General features: G+C 35.4%; 1 protein-coding gene across 1 annotated transcript in view; it reads left to right on the top strand.

Moving 5' to 3' along the window:
• Nucleotides 1–969: 969 nt before the first annotated feature.
• Nucleotides 970–25,884, top strand: part of caly (calcyon neuron-specific vesicular protein) — a 120,326-nt gene continuing 95,411 nt past the window's right edge. Inside the window, exon 1 of the mRNA XM_028795600.2 lies at nt 970–1,087. The gene's annotated coding sequence lies outside the window, so the exon portion shown is untranslated. The remainder of the gene's footprint in view (nt 1,088–25,884) is intronic.

The raw sequence follows: 25,884 nt of genomic DNA, 5'->3' as shown, positions 1-25,884 counted from the left end.
TGTGGACCACCAAGTAGTTGTATGAATACACCTCTGCATTCACTCCTTGAATAGTAACTGGATATAGAGGCTCTCTGGTGTGGCAAAAGGCAATCACCAATTTCTTGGTTTTGTTGATGTTAAGATGCAGACAATTCTCTTTGCACCTGACTACTATACTCTGTCTCATCCCCTTTACCAATACACCCAATAAGTGCAGAATCATCATAGACGTTCTGTAAGTGACATGACCTGGTGTTACATTTATATAACAGAAATACCACTTTCTTCAATGAGTTTAAAAGATTAATGCTGAACCCCACTGGCCAGACTCACACTAACTATATATAATTTGGTCCTTCCCAATATTAATTCTTTTTTATACCTTTTGCTGAATTGTGCACCATTTTCTAGAAATCAAAACCTTGACTGTAAATATACATGTATATTTAGATTAATAACCAAAACTGCATTATAAATTAACCAAACCAGCACTTGGATTTAGTAGGTCCCTGCCTACTAGACTTTCCATATGGGAACTGTCCATATGGGAATGACAGAAACAGAATGTTTACATAGCAGTAAGGTCTACTTGCACATTGAAAGTACTGGCAGTGTAAGTGACTTAAGTTCTATTTGGTCTTCTATCTCTGAGAACACTCAGCAGTCACAAGTAATTGTATCACAGCTTCCCACTGGAAATATTTTACTCTCAAAAAGTATGGATTTTGCAATGTGCTCTGGTAGTGAAGATGAGGCTAATTGCTGCGAGTGTAGTCTCATGCTGTCTCTGCACCTCTGGTTTATTGGCACCCCCCACTATGTCCCGGTGGATGTAGATGGGCCTGTTGAGTGCAAGCAGCAGGCAGTGCACGAAGGTAACAGCTTGCGGAAGGATGTAGCAGAATCCCTGTGCCACTGTACACTTTATTCATAGCAGAGAGAGAGAGAGAGAGAGAGAGAGAGAGAGAGAGAGAGAGAGAGAGAGAGAGAGGGAAAGGGGGGGTCCTAAGCGCGCCAGTGCAAAAGACCGCGTCACCTCGGCAACCAGTCGCGCGCAGCATCCGAGCCGCATCTCCTCACCTCTCATCATCAGCAAGCAGCGCTAGTAAGTTTGTTTCTGTTATTCCTTCTTATTTGTACGATGTGGATGTCACTGCTTTTTGTTTTTATTATTTTTAATCTTATATTTAGTGTTCACGGTATATTTAAAGCCCAGAATGTAATATGCTATGTGATTTTATAAATGGTTTGTCAGGACGTCGGGCTGCTAGACCGCACTCTAATATTTCTATTTGGAATGAGATAAAAAATATGTGCGACACAAAGTACTCTGCACAGCGATTATGTGACCAGCATGTTGTGATTTGAAGAGGGTTCGCCGTTTAGCAAAAATAGTTGGTGTAATTGCAATTTTGCTAGTGTTATTGCTGGAATTTTGTTTTAACACCATTGTTACTATATCTTTATTATTATTTCAAAATCCTGCTCTGGAGTTTTACGGGGTTTGGGGGACTCACACTGGGAAACGTATTTTACTAACCAGCCATTCAGGCGTAACAAGGGACAGGAGAAACCTGGTACTGTGTTGTAGCCTCCGCCCATGCGGATCTCTCGGAGACAAAGAGCTGTAGAGCCACCGGGGGTGAAATACGGAATCTTACACAGTAGATGAAACCTCGGACATTGTCAATAGTGACTCCAGTTCAATACGACATTTCGTATTCGCTGTAAGATTCGCAGTCCATGTATGCACAGTTACAGTCATCGCATTCGGACTGCGGCTGGAGAGCTTCATCTGCAGACAACCAGTGCGGAATTCTGGCTTTCTGTACCAAAATGATTTCTCTTCCAGTTTAAACACAACATCGAAGCGAACCATGGAGCCAGCTGCGCGTGTTTCGCTTCAACACTCGTAGTGTGCATGGTATTTGTACATTTAACTTTTAGTGTAATATAAAATATTGGACATCCGTTTGTTTTGAATATTGGCCCATTCAGTTGTAATTATATGATATTTTACTGAACAGTTATTTAAAATATCATTTGAACTGCAAAATATTTGAGGACTTAAGGCAAGTGTTATTTTTTATTTTTTCACAAATTGCTCATTAAATGTCTTATTATATATACATACTGTATATATGTGTGTGTGTGTGTAAAACTGCATATAAGTGTATGTAGACATATATGTATACAATTTTGTATATGTTTATATGTATCATACAGTATATGTATACATATTCTATGTGTATTTAAATTTTTTTTAAGTGAACAAGTTCATAGCATCTTTTATAAAATGTAGTGTAGTACTATAGTATGTTCTACCAAGGAATGAGACCATAAAATATACAGCACCCCTTAGAAAGTATGTGTACTTCTAAAAACATTACATCAGAGAATATGAAAAACTGCATTAAAAGATACCTGCAGCCATAATACTTATGATCTTTAAAGGATTGGTGTCCATTTTTTGTCTGCATATCAAACAAAACCAATTGGTTCCAGAATGATGGGATTTCATGGTTCATAGAGTAGCCAATCAAAGGAAACTGGAAAACAGAAACAATTAGCATTGTCTTTTAACAAGGGTGCAACTCTTTATTTCCAAAGTTTAAAATAGGCCAGTGCCTAATTTCCTTTTGGTTCTCCATGCTTTTTTTAATACATTACAATACATGAGTTACATTTTTGAAAGTGGTGTTCAAGTATGTCAGGTAATCAATAAATCATTTTTGTCCATAGATCCTTTAACATCATACAAGCGAGATAGCTTATGATATTAAATTGACAAATTAAAATTTAAAAAACAGGGTTTCTGTGTTTTTAGATATTATACACATACTATTTTAATAATGATCACAACATGACTCTTTTTAATAGTGGTATTAAATATTAATAGTGATACTGATGTTTTGATTAGCACAGCGTCGACTTTGTACTGTTCTGTTCTGATTTTGCTGTATAGATTTTAAACAGATCTGGAGTGGGAAATAGAACAAAATGGTGCAAAATCACAGTGATTTTTGCCCCACAAAGTGAAATCACTTTCTAACTTGCATTCGCTATATTTTTTTCTTGACTTCCTGCTATAGGCAATTTGTATTTGTATGATCTATTCTTGTACTCTATACATTCTCTATTGTCTTAATTTCTACTCATCAAAACTATCCATCTTTTATAAGGATTTAAAGAGGAAGAGGGGTGACCACATCACTTAATTCACACTCCATGTTTAGTTAAAAATATTTCAAATTTTCTGGAGTGATCATTTCCACAATGTAGTTAAAAATAGGCAAATGTGAAAAATCACTTTTCAGGTTTACTATTTTTTATACACACATATGGCAGTCTTTATCTTACTGATGTTTAGATCAATATAGTCAACATGCTCTTTTATCCATAACAGTAAAATATTTGGCAAACTGTATTAATTTATAACTTAATAACACACTTTTTCCATCCATCCATTTTCCAACCCGCTGAATCCGAACACAGGGTCACGGGGGTCTGCTGGAGCCAATCCCAGCCAACACAGGGCACAAGGCAGAAACCAATCCCGGGCAGGGTGCCAACCCACCGCAGGACACACACAAACACACCCACACACCAGGCACACACTAGGGCCAATTTAGAATTGCCAATCCACCTAACCTGTATGTCTTTGGACTGTGGGAGGAAACCGGAGCGCCCGGAGGAAACCCACGCAGACATGGGGAGAACATGCAAACTCCACGCAGGGAGGACCCGGGAAGCGAACCCAGGTCCCCAAGTCTCCCAACTGCGAGGCAGCAGTGCTACCCACTGTGCCACCGTGCCGCCATAACACACTTTTTTGTAAATTAAAATTTTTGTGTGTTAAATATGGTTTCAGAATGCATGAGTATATCATGTGACGTACTGGTGGAGGAACATGCACCGGCTGAAATCCTGGGCTACATAAGCAGGATTGAACATGGATAGGGAGGTGGACATATTAGTGTTTTATTACTGTGTAAAGTGTTGGAGCAGAATATGTTAACATGAACTTTACATCTGTAGTGCATACATATTTATTTTAGCAGATTCATATAAAATGAAAAATTCATCCATCCATCCATCCATCTATATTGCTAACCACCGTGTATCTGGAGCCTACCCCAGCAATCACTGGGCATAAGAGAGGAACAACACATGAACAGGTCATCAACCCATTTGCAAAGCTTGAAAAAATTGACAAATTAATAAGCATTTGAGAGAAACAGTTCTCCAGTATCCACATTTCCAATGTTTATGGGTAATAAAATCAGATTTTTATTGATAAACCTAAGTAACTATTTAACAAGATTTTTTAAATATTAAATGGCATCACTAAAGATCTTTTTTTTCTCTATATTTTATCCCACTATGCTTTTGTACTTGGCTTAATTCAGTTTTTTTATCCTATATTTGATTATTTATCTTTATTTGAGTTGAAAATTAAGCAAGTTAAAGCACTGCTATACAAATCTATATAAATGTAATGAATTATTATTATTATTATCAATCTACTGTATTAAAGTGAAACAACCTGAATGTGCATGCCCCTGTGGTTGTGTTGTTACCATTACATGATTATTCCCTAGTATTAGGGTGTTGTACCGTGTTAGCCATTATGGATGTAGTGAGAAGTCAAGCAAAGTGACACCTTTTTGACACCAAGATTACTTCTTGCCTGAAGAAGGGCCTGAGTTGCCTCGAAAGCTTGCATATTGTAATCTTTTTAGTTAGTCAATAATAGGTGTCATTTTGCTTGACTTCTCACTATGATTATTTCCCAAAATATTTGGAAAGGAAAAAGGAAGTAGAGTCTTCATAGTTGGTCAAAAAGAGTATATTATTATATTTCCAAAACACATGACACATACACATACCACTGTACATTTCAGAAATTGATATACTGGAGAAAGAAACAGAAAACTAAGGTGGTGAACAACACAAGTGATAATGATCCTGGGCAGAAACTAACCTCCAATTGAGAACTAATTGAAACTAAATCAGTAGCCACACTGTATCTTGGGCTCAGCTTTATGTAGCACTGTTGAAAATATACTTTACAACATAAATTACATTTAATTTTTTGATTAAATGTATTCATTTTTAATGTACTTTTGAAGTAATATATAAAACTTGTAATTAATCAATCCATCTTTGCTTTCTAATGGAAGCCCTTAGGAAACAATTTACTTAATGTGTTAAACTTAAAAATTATGATAAAATTGAACCATAACTTTTATAACCTTTACAAGTATTTATACATTTTTCCATACCTTTACTATTGAATATGGATATAAAAACTAAGAAGATTTGCAATGGAATAAAGCCGTACAGCTTGGGTTATATTTGTAACAGGAGATTTTGTGAGGACAGAATAGAGAGTGAAAACACCTAACCTACTATAGCATTTACTCAGGCAACTCAGGTAAAAAAAAATGTCTAAAGTGTTCAGTGTAGACGCTACAGTAGGGGTACTCAAACGGCGGACCGCGGTCCACAATCCGGACCGCCAAGACGTTTTTGGCGGACCGCGACTGTCTTCTGCGTAAGTCAAAAGTCCGAATATAAAAGCACCAAAATTATTGTTGTTTTATTATTTACTCTGTAGTAGGGTTGCCAACTGGTATTTTTTATGCCAAATAACTGAAATCTGGCATTTTTGAAAACTGTTTGGCATATAAAATTTGCGTTTGGTCATCTGGCATTTTTTTGGTCTTTTTTACAATGCGAACTATCCACCAAAGTCAGAGCTCCGTTCGCATAAGATCGACGTCCTTAAGTCGTCGTTGGTAGCGAGTTCATCGCTGATGACGAAAGCGACCACCACACAATCAAATGTTACAGAAGCTTCGCTACGCATCGTTTGGGTTCTTGGCAGACATAAGAAAGCATTTACTGATGCAGAGGTTGTTAAAGAATGCATGATGTCTGCTTCTTCGGTTCTGTTTAGCGACAAAAAGTGTGTTGAACTGATTCAGCAGATACCATTATCAGACAATACTGCTAGTCGTCGTGCAGATGACCTTTCTGACAATAGATAGATAGATAGATAGATAGATAGATAGATAGATAGATAGATAGATAGATAGATAGATAGATAGATAGATAGATAGATAGATAGATAGATAGATAGATACTTTATTAATCCTAATGGGAAATTCACATATGGTCGGTGGTCAGTTAATATCAGATCTTAAACAGGCTAAATTGTTTGCTCTCGCGTGCGATGAATCCACTGATAAAACTGACATGTCTCAACTCTGTATGTTCACAAGATTTTTTGATGGCCATAATTTTGTTGAAGACTTTCTGACATTACTACCGCTAGCAAAACAGACCCGCGGTGAGGACGTGTTTTCAGCATTATCGCAGTTTATGCACGCAGCTGGATTGGATGTAACAAAAATGGTTTCCCTTACAACAGACGGGGCACCAGCAATGACTGGTAAAGATAGAGGACTTGTCACTCGTATGAAGGCACTTCAGCCCAACCTTGTTGCTTATCACTGCATCATTCATCAGTCTGCCCCCTATTCAAAACTTTGTGACGAACTGGCGGAAGTGATGTCTACTCTTGTGAAATTAGTGAATTTTTTACGATGTAATTCGTCTCTGCAGCATCGTCTGTTTCGTTCTTTTCTTGAAGAGATGTCTGCAGAATTTGGAGATTTGCTGCTTCACAATGACGTCAGATGGTTAAGCAAGGGCCGTGTGTTGGAAAGGTTCTGGAATCTCCGTGAAGATGTAGCTGACTTCCTGCAGTCCTTGAATACAAAGAAGCTGCAGAATTTTTAACATTTATTCAAGACAGTGACAAGGTCGCACTGCTGGCATTTCTTGTTGATATTATGGGACATATAAATACACTGAATTTGTCACTTCAGGGTGCAGACAAAACCGTTGTCGAATTGCAAGAAAAATGTTGTGCCTTTGAAACAAAACTGAGCATTTTCATCAATGACTTGGAAGGTGGCAAGATTCTGCATTTCCCAAACCTGAAGAGCTGCATGACAGCTGATCAACAGGCATGTTTTCAGTTGATTTCCACATTTCTACATCATTTGAAGGTCGAGTTTGATGAACGTTTTAAGGATTTCAGAAAACTGAAGCCTGTGTTTTTGTTTGTTGCTGATCCTTTCATTGTCCAGCCTGACGGTGAATGGACTCAAACCCGTCACTGTTGCAAATGGAAGCAGCTGATTTGCAAGCTTCTCACGTTTTGAAAGCAAAATTGAACGAAGTCGGCATAACAATTTTTTGGTCAAAGTTTGTTCCAGATTCTCAGTATCCTGCTGCAAAGAAACTGGCGATTTCCGTGCTCACTATGTTTGGTTCAACATATTCTTGTGAGTGTGCGTTCTCCACTATGAACACTATCAAGACGAAACATCGAAGTGTATTTACCGACCAGAACCTCAGGAATGCAATAAGAATTGCACTGACTGGTTACTCACCGAACTATGCTGCCATTATGAAATCGAAACAACAGTTTCACACTTCACACTGAGTGACAATCATTTACATACTAACTGTTGTAATTGGTGTGTTAATTGCAAGTAGTCATGTGACTTTTTGAATTGTTTTCCATGTTTTGTGCATGTCTTGGTCTTCTGTAAAAATTTTATCATTTGTGTTGAATCTATTACTAGCCTCCTACAGACCTACACCTACAGTCCTACAGACCTATACGGTAAACCTAGCTATAGCGGACCCCGATGGTTGGTGGCGAACTGAATGTGGACCGGCATTCAAAAACTTTGAGTACCCCTGCGCTACAGTACTGTGTCAAATCTGTTTGAATGAGCTAGTAAGACCACTACTGAAAAGCACATAATAGGTTTAACATCACTTCAGACCTCTCTGTAAACACTTATACACTCATTGTTTTACATGTAAAGTAGCTACCTTTGACTCTGTTAACATAATGACTTTAATTGAATAATGTAAGCAGTCATTTATCTCTTATTGTTTACCTATTTTTGTTAGGTGTGATTTATTGATTTTTTGTTTTGAGCAACTATTAACTATAGTATACTGTGCACTATATCTGTTATTATAAGAATGTACTTAAATCAGCTTAGTTTACATGTGGAGTGAACCGATACTAATGGCCCAAAGCATCACACAGTTTTATATGTTTTTATGTTTTTGTTCTTTAAAAATGTTTGATATGACTATTGGCTTTGAAATATGATACAAAGAGAAGCAAATGGTAAATGACACAAACTGTTTCTAATCTGCTTAGCATTTTGGCAAAACTAATACTGCTTAGGGGATTTCTTTTATTTATATTTTCTCCTCAGTGACAGATCTAGAGAATTTTACATGGCAAGAGGGTGGCAGGAAGATTTTTAAGAAGGTTGCAACACAAAAACATTATTCTTTCTGATGCACATATATGGCATACATGTTTGAGGTAGGTGTACTTGTGAGGTAAATAAAATCAGTAATTACAAATATAAGGCCAGCCTCGGTGTAGCAATCAGCAGTTTACTGTTTGATTAGCATATTTTACAGTTCTCACCCAAAAAGAAAATACAGGCAAATATGTTCTACAATGTTGATGTACATTTGTAAAATAAAGTGTCATTTTGTTTTTGAAATTATTCAGATATAAAGTATCAGCAGCAAAGGACCTGTCCCAAAAACAGTTTTCCTTTTCATATGACAATTACAACTACAGAAAATTCAACTCTAAAACAAAAACATTTACTATGTTGTCCAGCAAATCTTTTCACAAAGTCATCCAAAGTCATTGGTATATATATACCAATGTACTGTATATAAATATAGTTGTGCCTCTAGGTGCAGACCTGACAAAGACACACTTCTCAGGTAGCCACATACAGAGGATGGCCATAATTGCAGTTCCTTTCAGCATGAAAGGAGTGATGCAGATACAGCACTTAAAGAGCCTGGGTGCATGGCAACCAGTGAGTCTCAAATGTGAACCCTGGCCTTGGGTCATCTCATAGAGCTTGGAGAAAGTGTAATATATGGGTTGACATCCCGGGTGAACAGAGGGAGGTGATACAGGTGGTATATATAGGCATGGAATTGGGACAAAGCAGTTGGAAGTGCATAGAGCCATTGAATTGAGGAGGATTGGCCAAGTAAGGCAGTGGTGGATTTCATCTGGTGAAGAAACCAATGGCTCTTTTCAGGACTAACTAACGCCAGCTTTCCACAGAGTTGTAAATCCATTCCTCCATCTCCCACATGCCTGTTTCATTACAATATCCATACTGTATATGTACGTGTGTGTGTGTGTTTGTTCTAAATTCACACTGAACAGATCAAATTTTATATTTTGGTATTGTTGAGTTATTCACATTTCAAAACTGAACATTCAGCTTCAATTAGTATGTAATGGATTGAAAGATCCCTGATAATTATTGTACAAACTGTTTTTCAATTCATGGGCAAGCTGTGTTACTATAGATAGCTTTATTTCACAATCTTAATGTATTAAGAAATTATACAGTATGTAACTTGTTTAAATTAGGGTGGCACAGTGCTGCTGCTTCACAGCTCCAGGATCCTGCTTTCTGTGCAGATTATGCATGTTCAGACTCTGTAATTTTCCTCCTACCTCCCAAACACATGAATATCTCCTCGAGATATATGGCAATAGGCAGGACTAATTACTGTTCCACTGCACTGGCCTTGATGCAATTTACCTCTTTGTAATTTTTATAAATTTTTAAAATGTTTCTATGAGCTGCTTTACTTGAATGACCCAATCATTTGACAATGTAGGCTTTTGTTTGCATTAACCTCATTAAAATTATGTTGTGATTGTTTATTGTAAGTGTCAAATGTTTTGCAAAGGCTGTCACTGTGAGGTTCACACAGGGAAATTAAGATTGATTGATTTGTGTTCATAGTAAATGTCACAGAGATTAGTAAGCAGGAATCTATGTGGAGTGATTTAAATTAATTGAAAGCACATACTTAAATGACAGGGTTCAAATTTGAAGGGCATCTCCAATGCCCAGTGACATTATAAGCTGAAAGTTGTTAGTTTTTTTGTTGTAGTGTAAAACAAGCAAAAAAGAGCTGTTCCACTTTTATCAAACCTTTAATTTTTAATAAGATCAGAAATAATAGAAAAAATAAATACCAACTAAAGTTATAATGGACAGAGTGTGGTAATGACAGTAATTTCATTTTGCATTTCTAATTGTTATTATGTAAATAAACCATTAGCTGTAGCTTGGATTAAAGAGTGTGCTGCTGTTATACTGTAAGATGATTAAAAACATAAACAGGGAAAGTAGCATTTTCTGCTTTTGGTTCACATTCTTCAATCATTTATTCATTGATGGAAAATGCACAGATGCTTAATGCTTGAGGCCCAGCTGCACTGAGAGCAAGTTGCTGTAAAGTCCCAGCCTTGTGTGCAGATTCATTTTTATTATTAGAATTAATAATTAACATAATTAAAGTTAATTCATGCATGAACATTGAACAGCTGGTTTAATGTGGTTTTCAGTTCCAGAGGCTAATCTTTGGATATCTATACAGTATGCTTAGAATATCCATTTAGTAATTTTGTCCTACCCACTGAATTCTGTTTTTCTCAACAAAAATAATTTGTACATTATAATAAACTGGCTGTAATGAAAGTGACTTTAAAAATAAAATAGAGCAGGATAAAGAGAAAACAAGCATACTGTCATTACGTGGGCATATTTTTGAACGAGCTTATTCATTTGTCAAAGTTTTTTCTCCTTTCATTTCATGCCCAGACAACAATGGGAAACAACTGCTTTTGAGCTGCTTCACAATAGTGCATTGTCAAGAAAATTATTTTCAGAAGTTGAAAACACTGTATTTTTCTTTTTTGCAGCACTAGACATCTTTTAGCATCATCTTACATGAGAAGTTCTGACTGAAATATTTTGTTTTTCTGGAAATGCCTGATCTTTTCTGAAACATTAAGGACCTGTTCCAAGACGGATCAGTATTCTTACAAACCTGCTTCTGATATGCCATATTCACACTGGCACGTGAACTGAGGCACTTTATTTTAATTATAGCAAAAGCTATATACATCCATATATTGGACCGAGTAAGTTAAAACATGCAAGCATAATGCACCTTGGCACACATAGTACTATGTCCACCCGATTATAGATGAAACTAAGTTTCATTATTTGTTGGGTTTGTAGAAGGTGACTTGGTAAGTACTGGAGTGTAGGCAGCAGGGGCCACTATGGTAGAGCAACAGGATCTGGCAAGATCTTGACCTTAACAAAATGTCTACTTTGAATAATGAATATCACTTTTTCAGAGCATTGAAAAAGAACAGCCAGGAAGTGGTAAAATACATAGGTTTTGAAAAGACCCAGTAAATATTTATTCTGGGAATCCCCATAGAACAGTTGTAGCAATATATGACAGAGTACACTTTAGTTCACCAGTCCAATAGGTGGCTGAAGAAGTACTCTATATTTTATGGACCCCTACAAAACCTAATGGTGGACAAGGCATTCTGGGGGTGGCCTAACACTTAGAGGGAAAGCTGGATGTAAGAACACCTATGCTTCATACCGTGAGCTCTAACAAGGAATGTTCCAGGATGGAATTTCAGACCCTAGAATTAGTTGGGAATTTTACTTGTAAGTGATCTCTGGCTGGAGTTTAAAAGTCCTTGTTTGATAAGTGATGTAGTGAGATGAGAGTCGTGAGGGGAGTTTTTGGCAAGAGTTCAGATGACACGAAGAGAGGCTAGAGATCTGAATAAGAAGTATGGGAGGTAAGAAAAAGCAGTATTGTGAAAAAGCTATCCCACTGTCACTTAGGGGAACAGTGTTTGAGGATATAGGTGTTTGGTACTTTTCAGCTTTATTTTGTACTTTTTCTTAATCTTTGTGTTTATTCTTACCTGGATCTACGTTTGTTATACAATGCCTATTTCGTGGCTTTGGTCACTTGGAATTTGTTCATGGTGTGTTGACAACTAAAGTTCATTAATCACCGTTTGTTTGCAAGGATTTATATATGCATATTATTGATGCATATATTCTATTCATCCATGTACTCATCCATCTATCCATCCAACATGGGGTCCAACACCGGAGTCAAGCATGGATGGTATCTTAATACTTAATACATTCATTATTATATATTGTATTTCCTATTCATCTGTCAGTTTTTTTAAGTTTCTTTAAATAGTCCAGTTTAAATCATAAACTTACTTCACACCCAGATTGTTTCTGTATAACTCTCATTTACTAAATGGAAACACGAATAATAATACTGCAAAGTAATCTGCAATATGCAGTATACTGCATATCACAATCAAGATATAACATATAAGAAAATGATGCCATTGATTGTTTACACCAAAATAAGTGCTTTGTAAAAGAATTAAATACTGTATGATAAAGCACTTGAATATTTCCAGTTTACATTCTTAATTCCTTCTAGCAGTATTGGTTTACAAGTAGGCCTGTTATATTTTGCAAGCTCCAGATTTTCACATGAATTATATAAATGTTCAAGGATAAAGACTTTCAAGGATAAAGATAAGAAAAAATACATTTACAATTTTAGCATAAACAGTTTTACAGAGCTCATAGTGGATTTTTCACTTACCAGCACTTTATGTAAAATGTTTGTAGAAAGGAGGATAAATAATATAATATTTGACATTCTAATTTAGATGATTAAACAATGCAGTTTGATGAGAGGTTTTGAATAGTGCCTTACATCTCCAGGAGAAAGCAATTGATTCATTGTTGGTTTCTGTGTGGTGTTTACATATTTGCCCATTGTCTATGTGGAATTTTACCAAATGCATGTGCTTTACTCACACAAGTTAAAGGCATTCAGGTTATGTTGATAAGTAACTCTAAACAGATGTGGTGTGAGTGAGTGTGGATGTGGATGACACAAATCGACTTTATTTGTAATGTGCTTGCATCTTATGTATCTCATTCACATAAGTCTACAGACCCGTTCCTGTTTTTTACACTCCGTCTGATCATATCAGATGAAACCAATGGCATTTAAAATAGGAAGTTTAAACCAGTTAGCTACAGTAACAAAAATGCCACAGTACTTGAACTCACTTCAAATCGCCATGAGATGTGACTGTTCTTTCAATTTAAAAAGCAATTGAATATTACTCGTTATATGGAGGCTGAGCAGTTTTGAATCCTTTCCATCTTACTTTTATCCTCAATCCATATATTCACCTTTTCCATCCTCAGAAGAGCTACTCCACTGATTAGGTATGAGATAGCTTGGTTGGCAGTAGTGATCGCAGTGCTATCAGCTGACTACAGGAATATTTAATATATCCCAGTTTGTGCACCCCAGAGTCTCTTACATATTAAGATGTTGTAGATGTAAAGTGCCCTTCAATCCACTAAGCTCACCCTGTAACATCTCTCAAGTTTGCAGCTCATCAGAAAAGGCAGTTGAGACATGCTGAAACTTGGGCCTGCAATGACAGCAGCATATCTTAAATTAAATGAAAAAATCCTTTTAAAAAATTATAGTAACAAATAACAAACCAGTGGCCAAATCTTAACATTATTAATTAATAACATTAATTAAAAAAGAAATCTAAGGAAAAAAGAATGAGGAGAAAGAGCTTCTGTAGACTTCTGCATAACACAGCACCCAGAAGCCCAAAAGTAATATATATAATATTATATATATCTTCAAAAACAAGCAGAATACCTACTGAATTGCTGTTATTGTACATATGATGAGGTCAAAAGTTTTATGTTTATTATGCTGATGTCTAAAGTGTAACTGAAAATTAATTTTAAACAAAACTAAATAATAATTTAAATGCACATTTTTTTGTTTCTTTGAATAAGATTAAGTATTCTGGGTTTGAATTCCTTAAAAGATTACTGTTTGTAGAATCTGCATGTTTCGTCCTTAATTGGCCCTATGAAAGTGTGGGTGTGTTAGTGAGTGGGTCTTTGTGACAGACTGGCACAGACTAGTGCTCAGAGCTCCAGGTCCCATGACTCAAGTTTCAGAATGTTTTGGTATACATTTTTGGTATAGCAAAATGGAGAAATAAAACTAGAATAAAACTAGATATATACTGTATTAGGTATATTGATAAATTAAAAATCACAGGAATTGTTCCCAAGGACTGGCAACAAAAATAAACTGTAAGTTTAGGGTTTTGCTATAACCCATTCATACTCAAACTGATTCCATGTTCAGTCTTGGAATAGTTTCAGAATTCTCTTGTTAATCTTTTGAATTTGGTAATTCAAAGTAGCATGCAAAAGATTTTGTCTCAAAAACTCAATGGAGGAATTAACATACAGTCAGGTATATAAATATTTGGACAGTGATACAGTTTACATAATTTAGACTCTTTACTCCATCACAGTGGATTTGAAATAAAGCAATCATTAAATGATTGAAATGTAGACTTTTAGTTTTAATTTTAGGGGTTTACCCAAAATATCGTATATATAGAAACTGAGTCACTGTCCTAATATATATGGATTTGACTGTATTGTATTTATCTTCCAAGATAAAGGGGAAAAGGGTACATGGTAAAACTTATCATATTTCATAGGCTCGACCCCATGACACTATATTGTAATTAACTTGTTAATATTTTGAAATATCTAATTTTTTTCAATAATAAAGTAAGAGGAACCAAAGAACTAGCGTTTTTAATCACTTATTCAAAAAGTTGTTTAGTACAATTTGGTCTATTGCATATTTTGTAAGTGTGCCATATTGAAAAATGTTAGTAATAATAGAATGTAATTATGTGTATTAGTAGTGTACATAATGCAAGTTTTTTAATATCATTTTACAATATCATCTATCTGAATTTGCCTTCCTAGAATTCCAACTCAAAAAAAATTAAAACATTCATGTGCCATTTCAAGTTGTTAGCTACTGATCCTTCAAATCCAACTGTAGTTCCATTTTTTTTAACACATTAAATGCAGAGATGAGCACAGGATGGGGTGGAGGCAGAAATCAGACTGTTAGCATATAATGAAAGCTCCCCTTGCATTCATGCAGTAAAGGAGGGCAGTTACCTTGTACTGTGATGAACAAATAAATAATAATGTTTCTACCATATTGAATAAATAAAGAATATCATTACAAAGGATTTGAATATATAAATCACACCTTTCTTATACAGTAACACCTGTTAACCCCAATTGCATCCTGTCCCCAAACCCAGCCCCACCCTCCATCTCATGTTCTGCTGCAAGGTGTGCTTGCTTCAGCTTCAGTGTGTTAAACTGCAGATGAATCACTGCTTTGCCATCGGGGCCAGCTGTCAAACAAGTGAAAGAAAAAAAAATATTTAAACTGAAGTAACTACTTTCAGACTAAAATTGAAATAGTAAATTAATTCATAGCTGTAGCTGAATTTTTCTCTGTTTTAAAATAGATGAGTTGGCAAATTCACTAATGCTTTTCAGTGGGAGATTTTGAAACTTTAAAAATGTGTACAGTGCACTGTATTCCAGATGTCTCAACAAAAATGTAACTGTCATAGCAAATTATCTTATAGTCTATGTGCCAAATTTCAACAAAATGTGGAAGTTGTGTCATGCAGCCAGACAGGCAGACAGATATGGCTGTTGCAGTGGGTGCTTTTGCATTATATGAAAACACATTTTAAAAAGCTGTTACTGTAAGAAAGCCAAGATGACAGTAATATGTATTTAGGTTTTAAATATAGCACAGGTGTGAAAAAGTTACAGTGTTAGTTATGTGAACTGGCCCATTAAACAAATATAGCATAGAAAGGACAACATTGATTTAATCGGTAGCGTTTTTGTCTAAAATCAGTCTGCATCTTTGTAAGTCTACTTAGCAGTTTGTTGCAGTTTTCAGAACAGTAGTGCTAATGGAATACAAAATGTGCTTTCCATCTAGAATAAATTGTATTGCTAACAATTCAAAAAGAGAAAGTAAGGTAAAAAAAAACATTTTTTCCTATGCAATCACCCAGATAAAGTGAACATTTATAAAATGTCTTCTTTTTCCATTTTTATGCTTTTTGCAAATGTTACAGTGCATATTTGCTGAAATTGCATGTAACAGTCAGTAGAAAGGTGATATGTGGTTAGTGCAATGTAAGCTAACTGATGACAAGCACAGCAGCAGCTGAAGAGATTAGGCACAATACTGTCAGATTTTAAACAGTTTTGCAGTCGTCTTGAAATACAGTGAAATGGATAGATTATCAATGAATTCAAATAAGCGAGTCGAAGTACTTTAACCCCCATGTCTGAGCAAACATTAATGCGTTTCAGAATTATTATAAATGTAAATACATATGTATTTGTCATATAATAGTTCAATCTGTATTGTTTATTGATTAATAACAGGTACCTTTTATTATACTAATCTGTGTATTTTCCCAACAATTCATTATCTAATCACTTTAATCAAGTCCAGCATTGTTAGAGCTATAGCCTTATGTTACATTTTAACACAATTAGGGCATGTTTTAAAAATATTAGTTGCCATTTTTTAATGCTATGGTTGATATGGTATACAGCACACATAAAAAAGTTTTGATTTCACACCCCAGTTTAAATATTATGGAATTAGAAATGAACAGGAAGTAAAAAGTTTACAACATTAACATTTTTTGAAAACACAGACTGCTTTGAAAAGCTTACAATGATCTTACTATAATTCCTTCATTCCAAAAACTGCTATTCCATGATTTCCTTTCCTAGTTATTCTTAATTTAATTCCTGCGGTTTTAAATTTTGGTAATTGATGTTTTGAAATGCAGTCTTGGTGCCCCTGGGTATTTTCAAAAACCGTAGGACCTCTGAAGGAGTTCTCAATCATGGACAAAATTAAAAGTCATCATCGACCCTGTGGCTTCATGAAAGGAATCTAATATCCAGAAAACAGTGTGTGGCCAAGAAAAAAAAAAATTAAAAGAATTTTTAAAGTTGCAGAAATTTGAGATTTTCTGTGCTATTTCTGAAATCCATTCAAAGTTATCTCTGATGGGTAGCATGATGGTAAGTGATGCCTTGCAAATCCAGTGTCCTGGGTTTGAATCCCTGGGTGGATTTTATATGCATTCCCTTTCTCCATGTGGGTTTTTCATTATGTATATTGCTTTCCCTCCAACATGTACAGAAATGTGTGTATTAGGTTAATTGGTGATTCTAAATTGGCATTGAGGTGGGCATACGTGTGAGCTTTGAGATAAACTGGCCTCAGTACAAGTTTAGCTGCTGCCTTGTGCCCTATGCTACTAGGATATGTTCTGGACTTTAGCAACCCTGGAAAGGAATATGACAGTGTGAAAATATTATGTTGCTAATGTTTTATGATATTTACTCAATTTTCACACACTTATTATGATGAGATGACAATTCTGTTTCTGTCTGAATTTAATGGACTGTAAACCATATACTGGGTCATTTCCTGGAAATAAAAATTGGCCTAATTTATAAAGGTACAAAACACTAAATTTGCTATGTAGTTACCCTTAGGTAAGAGCCATTCATTCTTCTCCTTTTTAAAAGAAGATTTTTTATGATGATTTACTATAATAGCTTAACAAATTGACCTATTTGTTGAAGGATTTGGCTAGTGAAAATTTCATATATCTTATCAAATTTACAATGAATCCCATTAATTCTCTGTTCAACCCAATGACATACTCCTCCTCAAATAGTATGTTTCCAATTTCTTTCACAAATCTTTTAATAAGGTCTTTTAAAGTTGTGAAAACCTTCTGAAGAAAAGAAAAGAATCAACACTAGCCTCATTATCAGAGATGTGATAATGTAAATAATCATCTCCTCAGGACATGTTAAACATAAAGAGGCTTTTAGCAAACTACTGTTCTTGTTATTGTCATGGCAAATCATCAGTATACCACACTGTAAATGGACAACTGTTACCAAAGGAAATTATCTGGTATAAAAGCCAAATATTATATGCTAGCCATTCTTGCTTTTATTCATGCACCCTTCGTTGCTCTTGTATCTGATACTTACCTAATAACATGTCCTATAAAAGCCTGACTGTTGTTTTGTTCCTTCCTTAATCCAGCGTCCCTTAATCTCTTTACACTTGCATACTTTATACAATCATGCACTTTACAGTATACTACTTCCCATTTCTTATCCTTTCAAACTACTGTATTATTTTTTTAATAAATTAGTATAGTAACGGTACTGTATTTTGAAGGTCACACTATGATTGAATACAATAAATAAAATCATATACTGTGTATATGAGCAGGGTTGTCAGAGTGGTTCAGTAGTTACCTTTTGGCTCAGAACTTCATGACCCTGGGTTCAAATATCTCACCAGCATTGTTTCACACACAAGTATGTTACTCCAGGAAGCTTGTGTGAACAAAGGCGATTCAGGATCCTTGGCAAACTAGATTTCCTGGGTCAAGGCCAAGTATAATGTTTTAATGTGTTTAGGTTTACATATGTGTGAACAAAGCTGACAAAATGCCAGAATAAGTATGCAAAATATCATGTTGGGCATACTTAAGAGACACTGATGTTAATATGAGAGAACCAATCATAAGAGCTGATCACAAGTGACAGTCTGTGTTTACCTCAACTATTTCCTATTCATTTATTTTCTTTTTAAGGTTTTTTTTAAATCTTTCTCTAATAAAGTAACTATTGTTCATCCAAGCTTAGCAGGAAGTCACTAAGGCCAATTACCACCAGACGTAGTCATGCAGAGTCACTGTCTTTCTCACCATTTCCCACCTACTGTATAATATTATTCATGTTTCAGATAAGACTTTGTTTAATACAAGAGCTAAGTAAATAGCTTGGAGTAACACAGCCCTCAGCCTTTGCTGCACACCTTAGTGAAACATTTGTACATTTTACTGGATAGCAAACACTTACCTGGAATGAATGTATGCATTCTTTCATTTATGGGAAAATGTTAAAACATCCTGACATGTGTAATGAGAATATCACACAAAAAAAGTTTACATATTCTTTTGATGTCTGTGTAGATTTTCTTTAGGTACTGAAGTTTTGTTCAACATCCCAGAGTTGTAAACATTAGGGGAATTGGTGAGTATTTACTGGCCTGGTGTGGGTAAGACTGTAGTAGAATAATATATAGTACCAGTCAAAAAGTTAGGACAAATCAGGTTGAATGCAAAATGTTGAAAGCTTATGCTTTAATGCTTCAAATTTGTTTGTAAGACACAAATAAACTGTGTATTTATTTTTTTTCAAAAAAACAATTTAATTAGTCCTCAATTTGTTTACAAGTAAAATTTAGAGTTGGTAAATGTTGAACTACGATCATTTCATTCTAGTTACTTTAAGTACATGTTAAGAAGATAATTTGTGGAATTTCATTCCTTATTAAAGGTTAATTCTCACATATTGTGTTGTGTTTTGCAAAGGTAATGTAGGTATACAGTAAATGTCCATATTTAATAGAAGTCTATTATTTCTGGTTCTAGAAGTCCATGATATGGCAAAAACATCTCAACAGCAAGGAGAAATGACAATCCATCATTATTTAAAAAATGCAGATAAGTTAGACTGGAAAATTTCAAAAACTTTGAAAGTTTCTTTACATGCATTGGTAAAAACCTTCTAACGCTTTGGTGAAATTGGTACTTGTGTAGACCACTACAGGAAAGGCAGACAAAGAGTTACCTCTTCTGCAAAGCTAGATTTATTAGAATCCCTTGCCTCAGAAATTTCCAGTTACCTGAACCTCAGAGTACAGCCTAACTAAATGCTTAACAGAGTTCACGCAGCAGACACATCTCAGCATCAACTGTTCAGAGTTGGCAGAAAACTTGGTACAAGCAAAAGAAAAAAACTCTTGGTAATTTATTTAGAATTGACAGCACACTGAGTGAACATGGCTACCACAGCATTCTGCAGTGACACACCATCCCATCTGTTTTGCATTTAGTTTGGCCGTCATTTGTTTTTCAACTGGAGTATGACCCAAATACACCTCTGGGCTGTGTAAGAACTATTTGGCAAAGAAAGAAAGTGATGGAGTGCTGCAGCATCTACAGTCACACAACCTAAACCCAAAAGAAATTGTTTGGAATAAATTGGGCCAGAGAAGAAAAAGCATCTCACAAGTGCTCAGCCTGTGTGGGAACGTCTTCAAGACTAGGGAAAATCATCCCAGGGTTACAACATGAACTTGGCTAGGTGAAAATCAGATCATCAAACCAAATGGTGATTTCATTGAACAATGTGAAATATAATTTAGTTTTGATTTGTTTTATATTTTTTGGGGAACTGCATAATTCCATGTGTCATTTAATAATTTTGATGCTTTAAATATTATTATATAGAATAGTAAAAACAAGGAAAAAATCTCAAGCTGGTAGGTCCATATATTTGACTGGTACTGTATATGTAATGGCCGAAAAAGTACAATCATCTTGATAAATGGATAGAAAAAACATTTAAAAGTAGTCTACTTTATTGGTTAGTCACTATGCTAACATTCTGTCAAAATCAAAGTTATGTATCAAAATGCTGGACTATCCTTAATAACAATACTTAATACGCCTACTTAATTAGAAATTGGGGCAGCTCAATAATTTTGCAAAATTGGGGACACATTTGTAAAAAAGTTCAGTGCCAAATATACCTCATTTTTCTCATATTTTACATGAACCAGCATCCAAGCTGGTTCCTTGGAATTCAGAATTAAAGACTGCATGAGTAAAGGGTAGTTGTGATTAGAAGATCCCTGAGTTGCAAATGTGTGGTCTTTCAAGAACTCCACTGAGAAAGGTATCAATCAGCGTTTGAGTACCAGACACAAAGCACACCTTAAACCTATAAATACTAGCTAGTGAAAACAATGGAGAAAAGAGTACAGGTCGTGAATTACCAAGAACAAAATAGATTTAATACAGTTCATGCTGCTCACAAACAGATTAATCTAAATCTATCTAAATACTTGTATCTAATAGTGGAGAATTTTGGGAGTTAAGCAGACATGTTGAAATAGTCATGCCAATTGTCATCCCAGTCTATTCCCTTTTATCTGGTCCCACATGATCTGATGCACGTCCTGATATGCTATGGTTTCTGTTACCCACCCCCTCTTCTCTGCTTTTAAAGACCTTCCTAGCAGGACACATCACATCCATTCACTTCTGGTCATTTCCTGAAGGAAAGCAGAACACACTTTGAGGCATCCAGAGTTCCCCGTTGCTTTTCATAAGGTATTAGTGTGTTGTAACAATATTTTTATGGATTAGCTGATATAGTGCTAAACCACCCCTTAAACTGATGTTTCCATTGTTTTCATACACACACTTCAGATGTTACTTTTGCATATTTTGCTCTGTCTACATATATGCACACTCACAAGCAAAGTTTTAGGAACTACTGCTTATCTGTGAAATTCTCTAATGAGCCAAGCAAGTGGCAGCACCGTAATGCATAAAATCATGCAGATACAGGTCTGAGGCTTCAGTTAATTTTCAGATGAAACACAAGAATGGAAAAAAATGACCTCTCAGTGTTTTCGTCTATGGCATGATTTTTGGTACTAGATGAGCTACTTGGAGTATTTCTGTAATTTGTGATCACCTGGTTTTTTCACCAACAACAGTCTCTAGAGTTTACTTGGGATAGTATGAAAAACAAAAAACATCCAGTGAGCAGCAGTTCTGTGGACAGAAACTCTTTGTTAATGAGAGATGTCAGAGGAGAATGGCCAGACTGGATCAAGCTGACAGACAGGCTATAGTACTCAGATAACCGCTCTGTACAACTGTGATGAGCTGAAAAGCGTCTCAGAATGCAAAATATTTTAGACCTGGAGGAAGATAAGCTACCACAGAAGACGACAACCATGTTGGGCTCCACTCCAGTCAGTCAAAAACAGAAATCTGTGGCTTCATTGAGCACAGGCTCATCAAATCTGGAATGTTGAAGCCTGTTCTGATGGGTCTCAATTTTTGCAGAGGTACACAGATAATAGGGTCAGGATTTGGCACTGACAGTATGAATCCAAGCACCCAACCTGCCTTGTGTCAGCAATCCAGGCTGGTTGTGGTGGTGTAATGTTCTGGGGACCATTTTCTTTATCTAATTTGGTCCTGTTAATACTAATCAATCAATCATTGATTGAATGCTTTAACCTATTTGAGTATTGCTGCTGACCATGTGCATTCCTTCATGGCCATAACTTTCCCATCTCCTAATGGCCATTACCAGCATGGTTATGCACCATGTCACAAAACAAAAGTCATCTCAAATAATAATTCATTACATTTATACGGTATAGCACCTTTCTCACTATTCAAAGCATTACCAAACAGGGATGACCCGGGACACAAACCCATAATCTCTTTACAGTACAGGCAGTAGCGCTACCACTGCATGTGGTTTCATGAGCATGACAAGGTGTTCAGTCACCTTCCCAGTCAGCAGGAATACAACAGAAACTGAATCTGAACACAATAGAACACCTTTGGCATGTGGTAGAAAGAGAGATTCACATCATGAATTTGCAGCTGACAAATCTACAGAAACTGTGTGATGCAACCATATCAACATGGAATAGAATTTCGAAGCAATGTTTTCAACATCTTGTGGAATTGATGCTATGAAGAATTGATGCTGTTTCTGAAAGGAAAAGGAGGCCCTGACCAGTATCAGTATAGTGTTGTGTGGGAATGTGTGTACATATGTATATTTCACCTGTAGCACTGATTAACTTTCATATGAAACACTACCTATGGACTTTCTGTTTGGTGGAGTGTCTTGCCTGCTTGATTACCATACAGAAAAACTATACTTCTTAACTCATGTATCTTCTATCTTCTTTTTCTTGAACCTGACTTTTCTATTTCCTCACACTGGAGCCTGTGTTACCAATTCTCTTCTCAACTTCAGACTCATTTTATTGACTGTGTGGCAACTTTAAAACATTTCCCAAGGTAATTTTGAGCCAAGCTTGAGAATCATTTCTAGAGTTAATGGCAATCCTGCATTTACTTCAGGGATTCCAGATTCCTGATGTCTCTGCAACCCTGACACTCCTGTTACCCTTAAAGTGTAGGATTTCTAAGGAAGCTTCTCAGTTGCACAGTAATTTCAAAACATATTCACTTTAGCATGAGCAGAACAGAATGGACCTCTTGCCAAGTGTTCATGAGCCCATCCAGAGAGAGCAGGCTGGCCCCATTTTTTCTATCCCGTGACCACTTTCTCACACCTGTAAAACTCTTACCAGCCACTCATACTCTCAGAATATATGTACAGTATTTGCACAGCATAGTTTTTACTTTCATTTGCCATTTTCCTTCCAATAAGTTAACTTAAGCAATTAAACATTTTCTTTTTCTCTCTGTTCATAAAAAATGAGCATGGGAATACTTTTATCAAATACCATCTGCATATTTAGCAACTATACTGTGAGATTTACACTTTCTGTGTTAGCAATGATAATTATCCTTGAGTTTTATATACATGTATGTCTCACCATTGTTTACATACACATTATTGTCTCTTTGTATTTTATAGTGCCCCAGTTTTGATGAAAGCTTTCTTCTCATTTCTGTAATATACATTACACTTTTCATACTGACTGTAGAGACAGTCACCACCCTTCCAGTACTTTGCATTGATCTCAACATTCAAAAAAACTGTTGCTGAAGTACTATTTTAAAAGGATTAGGAAGTAAAAAAATCCATATGCTTTTTGTTAAATAAAAGCACTGTTGTAAGTCGCTCTGGATAAGAGCGTCTGCTAAATGATATAAATGTAAAATGTAAATGTAAAAGAAGATTAAAAAATGTATACGTCTACATTAGGAAGCTCCACACTAAGTATCAGTCTGCACAGTTCAGGTACTAAGCATTAATTAAACACTCTTACCTTTCTGCAGAAGAACAATTAGCATGAAGTATGGTGATATATTTTACTTAATTCAGTATTTTGGCCCAAAGTCTGTTCTGTGGATATAAGTACCGACTTCAGGTCTGCATAGGAGTCATACAAAGTATCAGAGGATTCTAAAAAACAGTACAGGATTATACTAATTTTTCATACAATTCAGATGTTTCACTCAATTGATTTTTTAATGTTAGAAGTCATCAACTTTGTTGTGACCTCTCATTTATACCTGGTGAATAGAAGAATTAAAAAACATTAAAGATGCATAATGAAAAGACAGCATATATAGATATTATAGCTGTTCACATTATTACAGGTTGCTATTATTAAAAATATATAAATGAAAACCATTTAACACTCCATTATATATGGATAGACCAGCTGATGTGCTAATCGTGACCTATACATTTGAGCGCCTATAAATGCATGTCTTCAGAAATAAGAACTATCTTCTCAGTATTATAAGCTTCCAGAGTTTTGCATTGCCCACAAGACCTAGAGAATGTTGTATCAGACTATCATCTTCTTTTCCCAATGTTAACACCGGATGAAAAAACCTAGACGTTTAGAAAAGGAAATCAAATTATTGCATAACATCCAGAAGTTTGCTGTACTCTTGGCAACAAACTTCTTTTTAGGAATATCAGAAAATCAAAGTGAAAAAAGTTTTAAAAAGTAGTTGTAGTAGTAGAATAGACAGCTTAAGGACAAGGAAACACTCCAACCCTATATACATGCTGTTTCTTGGCTTGTGTCTAGTTGTTTACATCTTTTAAAGTGTTCAGTTCTTTTTCACATCTGTCTTTAGTCACTTGGTTACTTTAAATTGCCAAGCAATGACATTCATTTGCTGTTCTAGACCAAGGAAAATGCCTTTCAAAAATGGCAAGATTTCGTTAGTGCAAGAATATTTCAGTAGCAAGTGAAGTATCATTAACTGAGCGATACAGATGTTGTTATTTGTGTAAACCATTTGGTCAACAGTGGAAAGGAGCCATAATAAAGGCAGAGTATTGCAATAAAAAAATGCAAAGATAAAGATTTTATTTACCTCAAAGGAATACCATAGTCAAGGGCAGGCAGCAAAGTACGAAACACAGGCATACTGGCAATAAGTAAAAATTTCTGATAAAACCTTTTATCAAATTTCATTACTTTCATTAATAAACATTTGAAAACATGTTGAATGAACACTTTCAACTTTAAAATAGGTACTAAACACATCTGCTGTATTTAATAAATGATTTGTAAAAGTGTATTCTTCCTTTTCTTCTTCCTCTTCATCTTTTCTCACTTTTATGTGGGGTCAATTTGCTTGATCAACCTTCTCTAAACAGCTTGTTCCTACACCTCCTCACCAATGAAGCCCTTTTTCTTCAGATCTTTTACTTTTTCCATCCACCTCTGCTTTGGCCTCCCTCTTTTCTCTTCCCCTGTCCTTCCATTTTCCTTTATTATAAAGTCCGTCCAATATATGAATTATCATTTAATAACATTTTCAACTATTTTAATGTACATGAACTATACATTTGTTCAGCATGTACTGTATATATTATGTGAAATGCAAAACTCAAAAAACACCCTATTTTACCTCAATTTATTTCTCTGCCTTCTCCTTTAATATGAATGCTGAATTATAATAATAATAATAATAATAATAATGCATTTTATTTATAGGGGCACTTTACATTAGCAGTGAATTACAGTTGATTAGAAGCAAAACGGCTTAGAGGGCAGCAGTATGTGAGAAGGTGAACTGGCATTGAGCTCAAAACATTTTCTTTAACTGTAAATTTTAAGTTGCTTGTGTCATTTGGCACTGTGAAAATTTTTAACATAGCTCTTTTTTATTTGACTATTAAGAGGTGTTTTCAAGAAGGATATAAAGTCACCGTAACTTAAGCCATGTTAAATTAATAAACCTGATAGATCTCTTTCATTTTCTATGATCCCCCTCCAGCTCCATTCCAGCCTCCATCCCTTTGTCTTATATGTTTGCCTTCTATGACA

This window comes from Erpetoichthys calabaricus, chromosome 2, assembly GCF_900747795.2.
Source record: "Erpetoichthys calabaricus chromosome 2, fErpCal1.3, whole genome shotgun sequence".
NCBI classification, from domain to species: domain Eukaryota; kingdom Metazoa; phylum Chordata; class Cladistia; order Polypteriformes; family Polypteridae; genus Erpetoichthys; species Erpetoichthys calabaricus.
Note: the sequence above shows the minus strand (reverse complement) of the source record. Positions and strands in the feature narration are given on the sequence as shown.